At 37.4% G+C, this 16,856-nt stretch overlaps 1 protein-coding gene across 1 annotated transcript in view; it reads right to left on the reverse strand.

Moving 5' to 3' along the window:
- Nucleotides 1-16,856, reverse strand: part of LOC309627594 (uncharacterized protein) — a 694,978-nt gene that overhangs the window by 294,324 nt on the left and 383,798 nt on the right. Inside the window, exon 10 of the mRNA XM_082389733.1 lies at nucleotides 4,543-4,671. The gene's annotated coding sequence lies outside the window, so the exon portion shown is untranslated. The remainder of the gene's footprint in view (nucleotides 1-4,542; nucleotides 4,672-16,856) is intronic.

The following is a 16,856-nucleotide window of genomic DNA, read 5'->3' on the forward strand; positions in this document are numbered from 1 at the left end:
AGAGATACTAAAGAAGATCTGAACAAATGAAAAAGCACACCATGTTCTTGGGTAAGCAAAAAGAAATTTTACCTAATAAAATTTACACAAAAAAGTTTTAACAGCTATGAATTCTAATGCCTCAAATAGTATAACAAAACCATACATAAAACAAGACTGTTAAATATATGAGGAAATAACAGAAACACAATTATAGTAATAAATTACAACCTTTGCCAGAGCAAATAAACAAAAATAAAGTTATAACTATTTTTAATAATAGAATAAATAACATCCAGATGTCAGCTAAGGTCATCTTTCTGTCAAAAATAAAACTGGCAAATGCCCCCATTACATGTCAGGCAAAGGTTCAATGGCCTACCCAAGGCTTCTAGGAAACCCCATGTCTTTCCTTCTCAGGATTCCCTCTAGTCTTGTTCCTGCCCTCTGAACCTCATTAGATTCTTGCCTTCTGTCTAGTTCTCCATTATCCACTGTGCATAGGTCCAGACATGGGACACAGACCCTCTTATTCATTTATCGAACGACAGCTCATAAAGGCCTGTTTTGTTTATAGTCAACCTAACTGGAAGTTTGGGCCAGTGACAAGAAAACTACTAACACATACTACGCAGCCTGTTCTTAAAAGCTGTTAGTGTTTGGTTACTCCACTACCATAAATTTCACCCATTTTTCTGGGAAATCTAGCTTCTTGCCTTGTTACCTAGCTCTGCTTCCCCCCAAGAAAACTGCCCTAACGTTTTCCTGTTGCTCTGTTTTCAAGTCCATTCCATTTTGCCTCATCTCAGAAAATAACTTTTACTCATTTTTTTTTAAATTAGCAAGAGCTCCACCAGATAGCTTGGGTGGAACATATCAGAAGGGTTACTGTAATTTCTATCAGACTCCGTAGAGCCGTGCCAAACAAACATAGAGTCCATATGCACTGCAGACAGCTTGTACCTTACTACCAGAGCCGACTACGTGACTCTCCTTCCTGCTCCCCATTCAGTGACTTCACATCAGTAGGCTGAAATCTGCATAGTGGATATTTACACCCTAAAGTCGGCAAACACTACAAATATCAGTGGTTTTGGTTTGGTTTGGGGTTGGGGTAGGGATTGGGGATTTTTGTTTGTTTGGGAGACCAGTTTACCAGCACAATACTGCATACATTCTATAAAACTTTGTGTTTGATGTGCAAATAAAGATTCAAGTCTTTTGATTCCCTTCCACATGAACCAGCCTAACCCTCCAGGGCAGTAATAACAGGGAGAGGACACTAAGTAACACGATGATCTCACTGCTTGGATTCCACACAGACCCCAGGAACATGACACTTTGCCTATTCTAGTCCGTAATTTTCCCCATGCAACAATACTGAGTAGAACAATTCAAGCAACGTGGACATGCAACTTTATAATATATTAACTTAATTTGTTCATTATACTGACCTGACTAGAGTTCAGACTCGAGGACAAAGAGGTGTTATTAAACCACATTCTAAAGAGAGGCTCTGGGGATCAATATCTCTCACAAGATCTAATGAAAAGCAGAAGAAAAGGGGCTATAACCCCCATCCAGGCCCATACCCCTTCCATGCTCTCCCACCCCCAACCACCAGTATACGGAGACGAGTGGAGGTAGAGAAGAGCAGGTTTTGAAGTCATTGGGCTCGTGGGGAATATAGTTAGTATTCATGGAAAATTACTTTCCTAGCCTTCAAGTCAAGATGGCAAGAGGAGATTCTCTTAGAGACTGTTGAATAGAATTTTTTAGTCCCTCCAAGAGGAGCAACTGGTCTTTTAGTTGGAGAATGACTATCAGCTAAGACTTGCTGACCTGTCCCTGTGAATTAAAGAGAGGTAATGGTAGGCTAAGGAAGAGGATGACAATGGAGAAGTCAAGACTCTTATCATGTGCTCTGCTAAGGGTGTGTGAATTTCTCATAGGTCCAGAGAACACCAGAAAAGTAGCTAATCTTGAGATCTTTTTGCCAGTGCCTCATCCAAGAGGGCTACGCTCTAGGCTAAGGAACTCCAGGACAGGGAGGCCGTGTGATACACCACTGTAGATGAGAACTGAGCAGAAGGAACTAGAAGTGCTTGTGCCAAAGAAGATGCCCCTTGCCGGAGAAATGAGTCACAGGGAGATCTCACAGTATAGGGCAAAGAACTCACCCACGTCACTCCCTGAGAGATCAATTCTTTCAATGCCTTTCACACAAGGAGACCACCATCAGCAGCCTGTTAGGATTACCCAGAGGGACAGCATAAACCAGCGCAAACCAACAAAGGAAGAAGCACAACTACGCCCAGTTAAAACAGGTCGACTTTTCAGCCAACTCTTTCTCCTTCTTGTCCCCAAACACAGGAGCTGGAGTCTAGTAAGGGAGAGCAACGTTAACCTCTCCACTTAAAGACCCTTGAATCATTATTTCAAGAGGTGATTTGGAATGGAAAAGCTTTAGACCAAGTATGAGGGAAATTTTAAACTTGATTGGGTTGAGTTTTTTAAATCTGAGAGTGTCCAAAGGTTATGGAATCTGTCTGTAACATCCTTAAAGAATGACATGGAAGAGTTGATAAACATTAAAAGTGCTGATTAGAGAAAAAGAAAGCTTTTCATGTTTATTCTCCACCCAGTTGAGATTCACCCCTTAATTCACCCCTTAAATTGTGCTTATTTAGATTTACACAAAACAGAAACAAACTAAAACAAAACCTTTTTCTTTTATTTCCTTTTTTCTCTCCACCCCAATTCCCCTTCAGTGTTCCCACACTGTAACAGGACTCCCTTTCGGTTCATGCTGGTTTATGCTACTCTTCTGGCTAATACCTACAGGCTGTTGCTGATGGCCTCTTTGTGTGAAAGGCACTGAATGAGCTCATCCTTCATGGAGATCTTCTGTGTGAGTTACTCACCCTATCCTGTGGCCGTCCTCTGGCATGGGAGATCAAGCCTTTACCTCCAAGTCCTTTCCTTGGCATGTCTTAATATCACGTAAGTGGTCCTAGGCTATCTCATGTGGCACCTATATAATCATTCCTCTGTGATAACTTTACTGTTAGTAGATTTGTTTCCAAGTCTGTGTAAAAGATATTGTATACTGTGGAATGAAACAGTGCAAAGAACCAAACACTTATTTTCTAGGACAGACACAAGTTGGTGCTAACTGGCTTATCTGATTTCACTTTACTTGTACTTAGAGTTCTACAGATTTTGTTTTATTTTAATGCAAGCATTTTCCCCTTCAGATAAAAGTCTACTTATTTTTAAAATATTATTTAAAATTAAATACATATTGTTGCAAACTTTGCTTCATCTTACTTCTCAACAAAGACAAGGTCTCGCTCTAATTTCTCCTTCCACTCACCCAAGCTACCACCCCCAAAACTCACTACTATTTATTTGCACAGTAATTTAGCATTCCAAAAGTCCAGAGGTTAGATCATATGCTCTGATAAGCAAATGACCCAAGGGTTTGAGTTAAACATAGAAAAATTAATAGAAGCTTTGAAAGTTCAGTCTTTTCTTTCTCTCCCACTCCAATCTCTTTTCCCAATAAAACATATACATCGTTCTTGCCTCCTCTCAGGAAACAAAACAATGACAACTGTTTTGTTTTGGTTTAAATAAACCGCCCCCATCCAATACAATTAGGCATGCCAGACTATGCAAATGAAGAGACAATAGCCAAATTTATTCTATAGACAAAGCTGAGGCTGAGGAAGTGTATCAGTACAATTATTATTTTTTTTAGTATTTGAGTTTATGTCTAGGTATGTGCTCTCCCTGCCACCTCATCTGCAGCAAACCGTAATGAATTACATCTGGCCTTTGAGCACATTCGTATAACTTACCTGACTTCTGAAGGTAGTTTGTATTGACCTGAAACAAATGTTGAATATATGGATGCATGTATGTATGTCTCCCACTAACAGGGAATATGCCTTCTTTTCAAGCATCCATAAAACATTTGTAAATATTGTTTGAAGAATGGGAAAACAAATCAACAGAAGATTAGAGACTACTTTAAAACCAATAAAATAAAAAAGATCATAACAGATGAAAAAGAAGCATTGCAAACTAATGCACATGGGGGAATTATCCAAAGATTTGGGGGAAATTATACTTTTGAGGAACAGATTAAGTTGGATCACAATTTCAAACTGTCATTAATATAAATTTCATTTAAAAATGAAAGCAGAAGACAGAAATACGACTATTAAACTGATCTCAGAACAGCTAAGGACTTTCTAAACATAGATACAAATGAAAACATCATTGGGAAATGTTGTTAAACTTACCTATATAGAATTTGAAGCCCTCTGAAAGGCAAAACCTTATAAAATTATAAGACAATTCAAACTGAGAGAATTATTTATATTAATGGCAGGCATTTAATAATATTTGCAATATTAAGGACTCACTCAATTTGTAAAAAGGACTCTAAAACTTTTGAAAATGGACAAAGAATATGAAGAGAAAATTCACAGATGACATATAAATGGTTAATAAAATATAAAATAAAATATTTAAGTTATTAATAAATAGACATACCGACTAAAATGGAGAGAAGGCCTTGACTGTGTTGTCCAATTGTCCTTTTCTTAAGTCAATAGTGCTGCCAAGAGTGTCGTGAGAAGGGTCTCTCACACTCAGCTGGTGGGATAAACTGGTATAAACTCTCTGGAAAATAATTAGACAACATGAACAAAGATGAGTAAACGTACTGCTGTTTAACCTAAAAGAAAGAGTCTCAGAGATGAGAATAAAGATTTATATTGAAGAAAGTTCATGACAGGATATACATAAAAGCAAATATTGGAAACAACCTAACTTCTAATAATAGAAAAATAATTAAATAATTTTTGAAAAATATTAAATGACATGGGAAATGCTTTAATATAATATTAGGTGTAAATGTATGGGTATTCGTACATGTCAACTAATAAAAATTCTAAATCAAATTAAAAATCACAAAGGAAGTAAAATATTGAGTATACTTAGGTAGTACAATTATAAAACCTTTATTTTTTCTAAAAAACTGTTCAGTGTTTTCTAAATTTTGTAATAATATGTGTGTACTATAAATATTTTATAAAGTGTTGATTGAGTACTGAGTATATTTTTTCAATGGTTTGGAAATCTCTAACGAAAACACATAAAATATAACTTTATATCACAGTGGGTTTGCCACTACAGTCCCAGCACAGAGTTTAAACCTATTTACTTCAATCTACACTGAAGTATCTATTACAAACCTAAGTGTTAGAGACAAGCAGACAGACAAGGAATATTCTTGCCCTTGACAAGTGTCCAGTCTAATGAAGAGACAGACAAGAAAGTCGACTACGAGAATACAGTGTGCTAAGTGCTGTAACTGAGATATTTACAGCATATGTGCAAGTACAGTTGAAAAATAGTGAATTCAGCCTAGAGGAAGGTGTTGGAAAGACTTTCACGAAGAAGGTCACCTTTCATCTGATTGATTCTTCTCCCTCATCTCGTTTTTTCTTCTCCCGGTATGTTAGAGACCAAGGAGATACAGTAAAGATGGAGTCTTCAAATTTGGAAACACAGTCATGATATGAGGGGTTCTTAAAAATCAGCTAGAGAAAGGATTATTTATTTTTACTATCTTAAATCTGAAAAATCTAAGACCCTTTCCTAATACATAGAGGAGGAAAATAACCCCCTGTGGGAACCAGAAATTGGGGGTGTTGAGGATTTTGCTGCATCTCAGCATGCAACTGGGACCCCGGGGGGCAGGATATTCCTCCTCAAGAAGGGTCAGGCCATCTAGCTGCAAGTCGTGTGTGAGACTGACAGCCTCCAGCCATCAACTATATCAGGGTCTGTCCCAGCTTTCCAACTAACTAGGTCACTCTTTTCTGAGGGTGGAGGGGGGCTAGCCAGTGGCTGAACAAGACAGTGATACAGGGGCTAGCTATTTCCACCCAATGTGGGACCCCTCCCTGTACCAGGCAGTCATTGCTCTAGACCTCTCTACTGGGTGTCATCAAGTCAACATCACAGTCTGACGGCTTCCCCTTGTTCAATTCTGTCTCCATCCCCCCCCTTCCCCTTTTGCACTTCTATTCAGTCTCCATTTCTACTTCCCAGAGAACCCAACCATCACAAGAGAGATGAGTCAAAAAGGCCCCGAGAAGTATGGGCCAAAAAAGGAACAGAGCCAGAAGGAAAAGGAAATTGGTCTCTCATGAAATGAACTTGATCAATAGCAATATAATTTTCCTTCTGGTAATATCCTCTAGTCTATTGCAGATATTAATAAAAAGCACACAAGGGACAAGTGAGGTGACAACATGTACAGCAAAGAGGAAGAATTAGAACATTAGGGAACTCTTGCTAATGGATTGGTTTGGATGAATAAAGAAGAAAAAAATGTATATTGGGACATGGTAGAATTCAAAAGGAAAGTCAGAAGCTAGATCATGGAGAATGCTACACTCTGTGTCAAATACATGAGCATCTTTCCTTCCAACTTTCTTAAATACCTTTTTTTTTAACTTCCATCATTTTTATAGTCTTATGCAAGGACAATGGAATTACAACATGAAAATCTTGAGTGAAATTTATTGATGTTATCATACTTTCACTGAATATTAAAAATAAACTTAAAATCAAATATCAGATATCAAATAATCCTTTCCAAGGATTTCTAGAATATCTACTTATCCTTATGTCTGGCATAATACCTCATAGGCACATATTAAACTATTTATTCCAGTGATCACAAAACAGGTGGCAATTTGAGCATATATAAGATTTAATTAGGATATGAGTTTAAAGGTTTTTATCACCAGTGTGCTCTCAGACAATAACAGTTTCTCTGTGATGTGGTCTCTCTCAGATCAGAGTTTCCAGGTGTCTTTACAAAACTATATGTAACCATCTCTCCAGAGAGCTCTTCTTTTCTGTGACAAAAGTTTGCCTTTCAGATGTGTCACAATCACTTAACCATGACTCACAACCACTTTTCGTGGACACCTCCATCAAATTGATTGTTGTTTACAAGGCCTTGGAACCAGGCTAGTTCCTCACAGCCTTTACCTCACTGTTATCTATCACAGAACAGCAAGACAGAAACTACATAAATTCATTTTGTTTCAAGTGTTACAAAGGACAGAAGAGCTCACATAGTCCATAAGGTGTTCTCTTAACTGCGTATTTTCCAGTGATATCCCATGGTCCTCACTGGTTGACACTTCTTTATAAAACACTCCTAATATAGATGTCTGTGTCCAAGTAATGATTCAAGTGGGCTTAAGTTGAGAATTGCTTGAAAGCAGGAGTTTTGTCTTATCATTCTCTGTATCTGTGGTATACCTAAGGCAACCAGTAGGTAGCAATTTCTGATTTCCATTTCAGCTTTGCAAACCAGAAATATCTCCTCTGAAAGTAGCAGGAGAATGTTCATCTGAACATTCATTGTTCCAATGGCAATGCTCATGAGCTAAAAATAGAACTTAAAAAGAAAAAAAAAGAGCTTAGTAAATTACATTTTTAGTAAAGATTTTTATAAAGTAAATGACCCATAAGAATCCATCCTCAGTGGCGTTCTCTCATGCACTCATACATGGTTAGCCTCTGCAAAGCCTGACGTGTCACTCGCCTAGCATGAACTTCATCAAGTATGGGTAGCTATCATCTGTAAATACACTGCACTTCCCCATAATTAATGTCTCTGACACTAATGAAAGTTTTGCGGCTGTGCATGTTTATTACCAAACAGGTTTAAAATGTCAGCCTTGATTGATTTTCTACCTAACTCATTTTATAGCATGTTTTATGCCTCCATAAGGATTATCATCAATTCAACCAATATGAACAATAATAAATAAATAAAAGAGAGAAACTGAAATGGATAAGCTTAAACAAAATTGCCAAAGACAACAAAAGTTAAAAATGTAAATGCCGGGCTTCCCTGGTGGCGCAGTGGTTGAGAATCTGCCTGCCAATGCAGGGGACACGGGTTCGAGCCCTGGTCTGGGAAGACCCACATGCTGCGGAGCAACTGGGCCCGTGAGCCACAACTACTGAGCCTGCGCGTCTGGAGCCTGTGCTCCGCAACAAGAGAGGCCGCGATAGTGAGAGGCCCGCGCACCGCGATGAAGAGTGGCCCCCGCTTGCCACAACTAGAGAAAGCCCTCGCACAGAAACTAAGACCCAACACAGCCATAAATAAATAAACCCAAAAAGAGTTAAAAAAAAAAAAATGTAAATGCCACTTTAGTTGCCTTCCTTTTCTGTTTCTCTGCCCACTTCTCTCCTTTCTCCAAGGCTTTCTATGAAGTTTACTAAACAGATTAATGCAATAATGGTCTGACTTTTGCTCTTCAGCAGCTTGAGCATGAAATACAGTTGTGCAAATTTTTAAAAGGCTTCATCTGAGAGATTAGCTAAAGCAGAGATATAAAATTTTTAAAAATAACAATTTTTAGAAAAACAGACAAATAAAGGTAGAACTTAACCATCTAAGGAAATTACAAAATTAGTAGATTATTTGATATTTTTTTCATATTCTTTAATCAACAACATGACAGTTAGCTATAAATATGCAGGCTACTTTTGACCAAAGTGCAGAATAAAAATTTAGTTTAATTTGAAACAAGAAGTGTTTATTTGAGAAATCCTCTTGTTAAATTCACCAGAATTTAATGAAAATTGTGAAATATAGTAGTTGGCCTTTGACATTTTTTCCAATTCAAGAAAGCCTTCTGTTTTCATCTCCCTTTGATCTTTTGCTCCCTTTAAAACAAATTTTTATGTTTTCTTATTACTGAAATAGTATATGTCCTTTAGACAACATTTTACATGAGAAAGTGCTGTGTATCTCTGTGTTACCACTTACCAATCATATTGACACATTTATATGACTCCCTCCCAGAACATAAGTCCTTCCAGCCAGAAACAGAAACTTTGAGCCCCAGAGCCTTAAATAGTAAACAGCACATCTTAGAGGCTCAATATATGTTTTTTGTTAAAGTAAGCAAATAAAAAATTTCCACAAGTTTACCACTAAGAATTTTTTACTTATATTTTTCTGTATTTCTTTCCAATTTTTTTACTCTGTTCTTTTGGGATCATTTTTCTAAGTTGGAAAATAATTCTAAAAAATTTTGACAAGCGAACTCTAATATTCAAAAAGCCCTCAGAAGTCAAACAAATAAATCTCAAGTGGTAGAAATGAAGGCCCTATAAAAGGCAGACATTCCAGAAAGCCAGAGCACATATTGTCATTTCTAAAATTGTGACACCCACTACTCCACTTCCTTGTAATGTTAACCCTCTGCTGTTAAGGTAAGGAATCAAGATTTTCACTATAAGAGAAAAGTGATACAATGTATAATTCAGGAAGGTAAGAAAAAGCCATGTAATATTAAATGTGAATTGGAAGTATCATTATGAGCTTGAGGCTTTTTTATATGTGTTTTCTAGCTCTATGCACTGGATGGATGTAGAAACAATGACATCGCTGTAACAATGAGCACATTTTGTGCCCAGGTCTTGTATTCTAAGCACCATTCTCCACTAAAAGAAACCAGAGAAACTTGGAAAAATGCTTATTCCAGGTATAAGTCAGGGAAAATACAAAGTAGAATCAGAAATCTTGTTGCACTAGTAAAAGAAATAAAAGTGCTCAAAGACTAGTGGGGTTGTATCAGTTATCTGTAGCTGTAAAACAAATTACTCCCAAACTTACAGCCTTAAAACAATAAATATTTATAATCTCCCAGCTCTGTGGATCAAAAATATGAGGGTGGCTTAGTTGGGTTGTCTGACTCAGGGTTTCTCACAAGGCTGCAATGAAGTTGTCAGCCAGGCTGCAGTCCTCTAGGGTTCATCTGGGAGAGGATTCACTTCTAAACTCACTCATGTGGCTGTTGACAATATTTGTTTCCTCATGAGCTGTTATACTGAAAGCGTAGTTCCTTGCTGGCTGTTGATCAGAAGGCTCCCTCAATTTCTAGCCATGCGGGCTTCCTCATAGGAAAGCTAACACATTGTGTCTGGCTTCCATTAGCATTAGCAAACAAGAGAGTTAGGATACCAAGACAGAAGCCACAGGCTTTTCACAACCTAATGTCAGACATGACATATCATCACTTTTGCCCTATCCTATTTGTTAGAAGTGAGTCACTAGGTCAAAGCACACTAAAGGGGAAGGATTATATAAGGGCATGAATATTAGGAAGCAAGGATCGTTGCGAGCCATTCTAATGGCTGCCTATCACACAGATCATGTCAGAGGGTCAAAGGAACAAGTCTGAATGGGCTCCAATTGAACTGGCTATTTAGGACAATTTGATCACCAATAAAAATAACTATAATGATGTATTATGATGCAATGAATTTTTAAAAATACTATGAGTCTATAGTTATTAGAAAAAGTAGAGGAATAATTTTAAGTGAGGGAAATGTATCATTTGGACTCAGATTGCCATTTTAAATAGAAAATCTATATTTCCTTTTTGAAAACTCACAAATTATCTTTCACAATTCTATATTTCACCCAGTCTCTATGGAAAGTTTACACATATACCTGATCCAATAAAAATTTTGGTTCATCTCTAAAAAATCAAAAAGAAAAGAAAAGTATAGATGGAAAGTGGAAGGGAAGAACAGTCTTATTTATTAAAGAATGCCATCTAATAAATACAGAAGAAATGACAGAATTAGAAAATCACTATTTTGTAAACCTCAACCCCAAAGTAACAAATGATTCCAGCAAGGATTATCAAAATGAACTAAAACCATTGAGTGAAATGTAGTCATATAACAGTATAGTCACATAGTGCCAAAATTTCATCTAACAGAAGATTAAATATTAATAGATTAACAATAATTAAAAATTAATAGGGCTTCCCTGGTGGCGCAGTGGTTGAGAATCTGCCTGCCAATGCAGGGGACACGGGTTCGAGCCCTGGTCTGGGAAGATCCCACATGCCACGGAGCAACTGGGCCCGTGAGCCACAATTACTGAGCCTGCGCGTCTGGAGCCTGTGCTCCGCAACAAGAGAGGCCACGATAGTGAGAGGCCCGCGCACCGCGATGAAGAGTGGCCCCCACTTGCCGCAACAGAGAAAGCCCTCGCACAGAAACGAAGACCCAACACAGCCATAAATAAATAAATAAATAAAATTTAAAAAAAATTTTTAATAGATTAGTAATGATAATAGAGCAAATATTAATTAATAAGAGCAAAAAACATGCCTTTTTCAATACCAACACTGATGGTCAGCATCTGAGCCAATCACTAAGAGTGGACAAGCCTGTATTATATGCCTCCTGCTATAATGTAATGCAAAATATGGATCATCACCTGTGAAATCTTCTTGCCATAAATGTTTGAACTTAATCTAGTCAAGCTTTTAAACCAAACATCCAAATTACAGGAAATACAGGGGATAGAGGAACACGTTAAACAAAACCAATGAGGAAGCAACCAGACAAATCTAGAATGTGTGACATCCAAGAGAAAATTACCCTGGACTCTTCAAAAGTCACTGGCATGGGATAAAAATAAAGAATGGAGTCCGGTTCTAGATAAAACTAAACAGAGATCAAAACCAAATGCACCGTGTGAACCCTGACTGGACTGTGCACAGGAAAAAATAAATTGCTTAGGTCTCTGGTGGATGCCGTCCAAAGAGGTCACAGACACATAGTCCTAGGATATAAAATACAGTTTACTGAGTGAACAGTTTAAATCAGAGAAATAACAGAATGCATGTATTCCCCATAATGCTTATAATCTCACAATTTAGGTTGTACGTAGTTGACCTCTAAGTGCCTGGTCTACGTGCAGTAGAGAGGGGTCCTTCTCTACTGATAAGGCTGTACATACTTATAGTGTGTAGGCTAGGAAGGAATGATCTATGCAACTACGCAACACTGGAAGTTCCCAACATGAGGAAATGGTTTCACTAGAAATATGGAGCTCCCAGGGTCCAGGGGTTGGTACCAGCCTCTTCTTCCATGGAACTAACTTAGACTTACTGAGAAGTCCCTTGCTAAGCTGCTACAAAGAATTTCCAAGAGCACTGGGAGATCTCACTGGTGGACAACTGGAGAAATTTTTAAACGAACTAGATATTAATTAAAATTGTTGAATTGCTGTAAATTTTCTTAAGTGTGATAACAGCTTTGTGGTTATGTATGAGAAAGTCCTCTATTCTTAGAAAGTACATGCTGAAGTTAACCACAGGTAAAATGTCATGATATCTAAAATTTACTTTCAAATAGACTTTTTTAAATAGTGGGTATGTGGAAAACTAGAGAAACAGAGAGACAGAGAAAGAGAGAGAGACAGAGAAATAAAATGTGGCAAAATATTACCAATCACAGAATCTAGGTAAAGGGTATTGAGTGTTCATTGTGCTATTGTTTATACTTCCCTAGAGTCTTGAAATTTTCCAAAATAAAATGTTGAAGGAAGATGAGGATTGTCTTAATTCTTGAGTAAATTACAAGTAAATTTGCAAACAATATGAAAACATGCTTTTTAGTTCTTCTTCTTTTGTGATTAAAAAAATTAGTAATCTAGAAGCTAGACTAGTAATTTAGAAGCTAGACTGCTGACGGCAAATAACTGACCTAGGAAACTGGATTAAATTATTCAAGACAAGTTTGTTCCTAGAACACTGAAATGAGGACATGGCAAATAATATGTTCATGGGAAATTTTTTCCTAGGTCATTTTGAATCTCTTCTTGTTATTTCTAATTTAAAATGTATCTATTATACATAGTTGGCATATTGGCTGTTTGGTTGCCTAGGCTGTGATATTAGTCCAGCAAAACTTGAACACTATATTGAAAAGTATTTCTCTTAACTATAATAATGTTTATTCCTCTAATATAGTATCCCTCACTTTCTATTTATTGCTAAGCCATCATTTGTTAAACTAAGGCATTTTGTTAAATAACATAAGATACTGCTCCAAGAAACTAATTAAGGAAATAAAAGAAGAATGTTTCACTCGCTGCTGTTTTCTAGCTTTCTATAAATATTTCTTCAGTAGCTGTGATTAAAGCAGATTTTATTGTCCTATCTAACTTCTCCACCATGACCTTCTTCTCCCTATTGTCTAATAAACGTCTGCTTCAATTGAATATTTCAGCTGCCTGAGAAATAAAAATCACATTTTCCCTCTCATTCTTTCTCTGATATTCATGTGTGATTCCCGTCTACCTCTAAATCCTTAGATGGTACTCAACACTAAAACTAGAAGAAGAGGCTCATTAGAATTAAACTTAATTATACATGTGAAGCTCAGTAAGATAGTATTAGATACTGCAGCAAGACACCTACATTTATTTCTTCACTGTGAGAATGTTAATAAATCTAAAAATCTGAGTTCTAGGAACAGGAAACTAGTTTAACAGTTAACCAGCACAGCCTTCAGAGAATAGCAGTACAAGCTTTTCTGTGTAAGTTGACACAAGTAGAAAATATGGATTTGTTTTAAACTATTTTGTCAAATCACTCTAAAATTAACAAAACATAAATTATAAAAATTAACATATATGAGTTTACATCTAATGATACAAAATTTAAAAGAGAAATTTTTTCTTAAAGTAAGAGAATAGATGTTGGTATTATAGAGAACTGTTATGACTATGTCTTTGGCACTATTCAAACAGTGCATGTTATTTAACATCTGCACTTGAGTTTCCTAATCTGTAGAATGTATAGTAATTTCATTGCGTTACTGGGGAGAATAAGTGAACAAATGTATATAAAATGCTCGGTACAGAGCAAACCTTCAACAAATGCTAGTTTTCTACCAAAGTAATTCCCCAAAATGATTCACCAATACTGTATCTTACTTATTAACACAAACAGTATCTCAATAATTGTGGTGAACAACCAATTTTCCAATTATATTTATAACTAAATTTGACTTCCAAAATTAAGTCTGGTTACAAACATGGGTATGACTTTTTTTTTTTTTAAGAAAAACCAAAAGGGTTTTTTGAGATGATCTCTTAGGTCATAGGATTTCAATATTCCCCAATTTTTTTCTAAAGAAGATTCTCCAAATATAATGAACATTAACATATGGTTCACAGTAGTAATCTGATTAAAATTTCAGGATTTGTAAATTATTATTTCTCAAAGAGATAGCTGATTATATCACAATTAAATGGAAACAGAACTAGATTACGAGACTCAGTAAAGTGCATTGTGGGAAAATGAAAAGACTACTAATCAAAGGAGGGTTCCTCCTCACAGAAAAACCAAGCTAGGGCTTCCCTGGTGGCGCAGTGGTTGAGAATCTGCCTGCCAAAGCAGGGGACACGGGTTCGAGCCCTGGTCTGGGAAGATCCCACATGCCGCAGAGCAACTAGGCCCGTGAGCCACAACTACTGAGCCTGCGCGTCTGGAGCCTGTGCTCCGCAACAAGAGAGGCCGCGATAATGAGAGGCCCGCGCACCGCGATGAAGAGTGGCCCCCGCTTGCCGCAACTACAGAAAGCCCTCGCACAGAAACAAAGACCCAACACAGCCATAAGTAAATAAATAAATAGATAAAATAAACCCAAAGTTTAAAAAAAAAAAAAAAGTAAGCTGAAAAATAAATAAATTTAAAAAAAAAAGAAAAATCAAGCTAAAGGGTCTCAGAGGGTTGGTCCTTCTGTTTACATCACATTAATCAAGGTCTCAAGTCACTGGGTTTACAATCTTCTTAAAAGGAAGACAGGAGAGCAGTGCTTTGAGAGTATGCATTTCTCCTTAAGGATGCATTATCTTTTTCATTAGTTTCCACATCCTCTGGAGAAAGAAGTAAAGTCAAAAATTTGCTTCAAATTTAAACCTATAAATTTGTCAATTTGAATTGCTGCTTTCTTCCCAAAGGCATTTGAAACAATTTACTTTTCATATTCGTCACAAGCTAAATATGATCCCAGCCTTCTCTTAAAGAAGGACTCTGTTAAGGCTGAGAGAATACAGGTATGTGGTTCCCCCCAGCGGCCACTGGGAACGTCAGCCCAGTTCAGAGACACAATGAGGGGAAAGTGATGCTTTGAATTACCGCCAGCAAAAGCCCGTTGTCCAATCTTCTTCACCACCTGGTAACAGCTGGTGTGTATGTAAAGACGAGATGAAAAACGGATAGAGGTCAAATCCAGGAGGACTTCCCTTGTATAGCAAATCAATTTAAGGCAACAAAAGTACCAAGATAAAATTTCCAAGAACTTCTGAAGCTTAAAAACCATGGCTAGACTTTAGGGAGACGAGATGGCAAGGAAGAAGATAGGAGCAAGGCTTCACTTCACATAGCATCTCGTTAATAGTTTCAGCTTTAGAAAAGTAGAAGAACTTTTCCCCTGCAGCACCAGGGGAAAAGCTAATACCAGACTATTCCCAAACTGACAAGTAATTTGGAATGGAAACCGACACAATAAAAAATTCTTAATGTACAGAATATATTCCAGCTGAGAGTCTTCAATATCAGCAACTCCCAGAGGTTCCGGGCAGTCATTTGGCGATTGATAGCACCAAAACTTCTCAGCCTTGACCCAGGTTTCAACCATGTCCCACATACAACATTGCCTTGGTTCTCTTGAGGGTTCAGCCTTCATAGCAGCCTCTAAATTCAAAGCATAGTTTCTGAGAAGGGAAAATACTTTGGAACAAAGATGAGAAGATATATTTGCCTTCCAAATTTATAAGCCTCTATATTCACCAGCACCAGTCAGCCCACAAGCACTATGCACAGACAATTCACAACAAGTTAAGAGCTGGGGAGGGATGCTAGGCTAACCCCTCCTACCAACAATCCTGACTCATCAAGTCTCGTAAGTTGTCCCACCTCTTAACTGTGTCTCCTTAACTAATGCATGCAGAAACCCCTCCTTGCCTTTCTCCCTTTTCAGATTCCTTTCTTTTTCTGTTTTTTACCTCTCTGGCCTCTCCTCCCTAACACAGCCACCTCTACCAGGTCAATTTGCCCTACCTCCAAATACTGTTCTTTTCTAGGTTTAGAGATTGACTCCTCTCTGACTTTTGTTTCCCTTAATCTTCTTCTAATGAATTTTCCTCAGCCTCCTGCTATTACTAACATGGGAAGCAGTCTGTTAAGGGATAAATTACTGAAGAGGCTCTACTACAAAGCACTATAGAGTCATAGAGCTTAGAGCCCCAAAGGGTCTCAAAATATAATGTGACAGAGCTTTCAGCTTACAGGCTGTTAAGGTGCCTCTTTGAATTTTTCAGATGCTGAAATTGAGGCTTAAAGCAGGTAACTGTCTTGTCTGCTGACAATTACCTGGAATTTGCAGCTTCTTAAGACAGAATATTTCCCATTATAAACATTACCTCTTACGCATAACAACATGGAACAACTTTTGAGGAAAGGGTTAGGTTTATTGTACTATTTGAGCACTGTCACTTAAATAAAAAGCCACCTGACAATACTTATATTTGAATTCCGGTACTAGAAACAATCTACTTTTTAATTACAACTACTTTGTCTTTTACATTCTTCTTTTTTTCCTTCACTTCAATATGAATAATTAACCCTTTTTTTGATAAATGCCTGTTCCCCGGTTATTGTGTATGAATACAAATATGCCCTCATTTTAAGGTATATTGTTTTCACCTGCCAGCTGTCACGAAGAATTGCATCTGCAAAAAATGAGCCTTCCTTGTCATTTTTTTATGTTTTGTTTTGCCCACGAAGGTTAACTGCAGTTCTGCTTCCATAGCTTCCTTACTGCTGTGGAGTTAACCATGGGTTTGCTGCACTGGGGAAGGTTTATCGAAGGTCTGGAATCCAAAACAAGGGCAACAATAAATACCAATTAGACCCAGGCCCTCTGCTCCCACTGCCTTCACAGGT

Source organism: Balaenoptera borealis (genome assembly GCF_965194805.1).
Source record: "Balaenoptera borealis genome assembly, chromosome: 4".
NCBI lineage: Eukaryota > Metazoa > Chordata > Mammalia > Artiodactyla > Balaenopteridae > Balaenoptera > Balaenoptera borealis.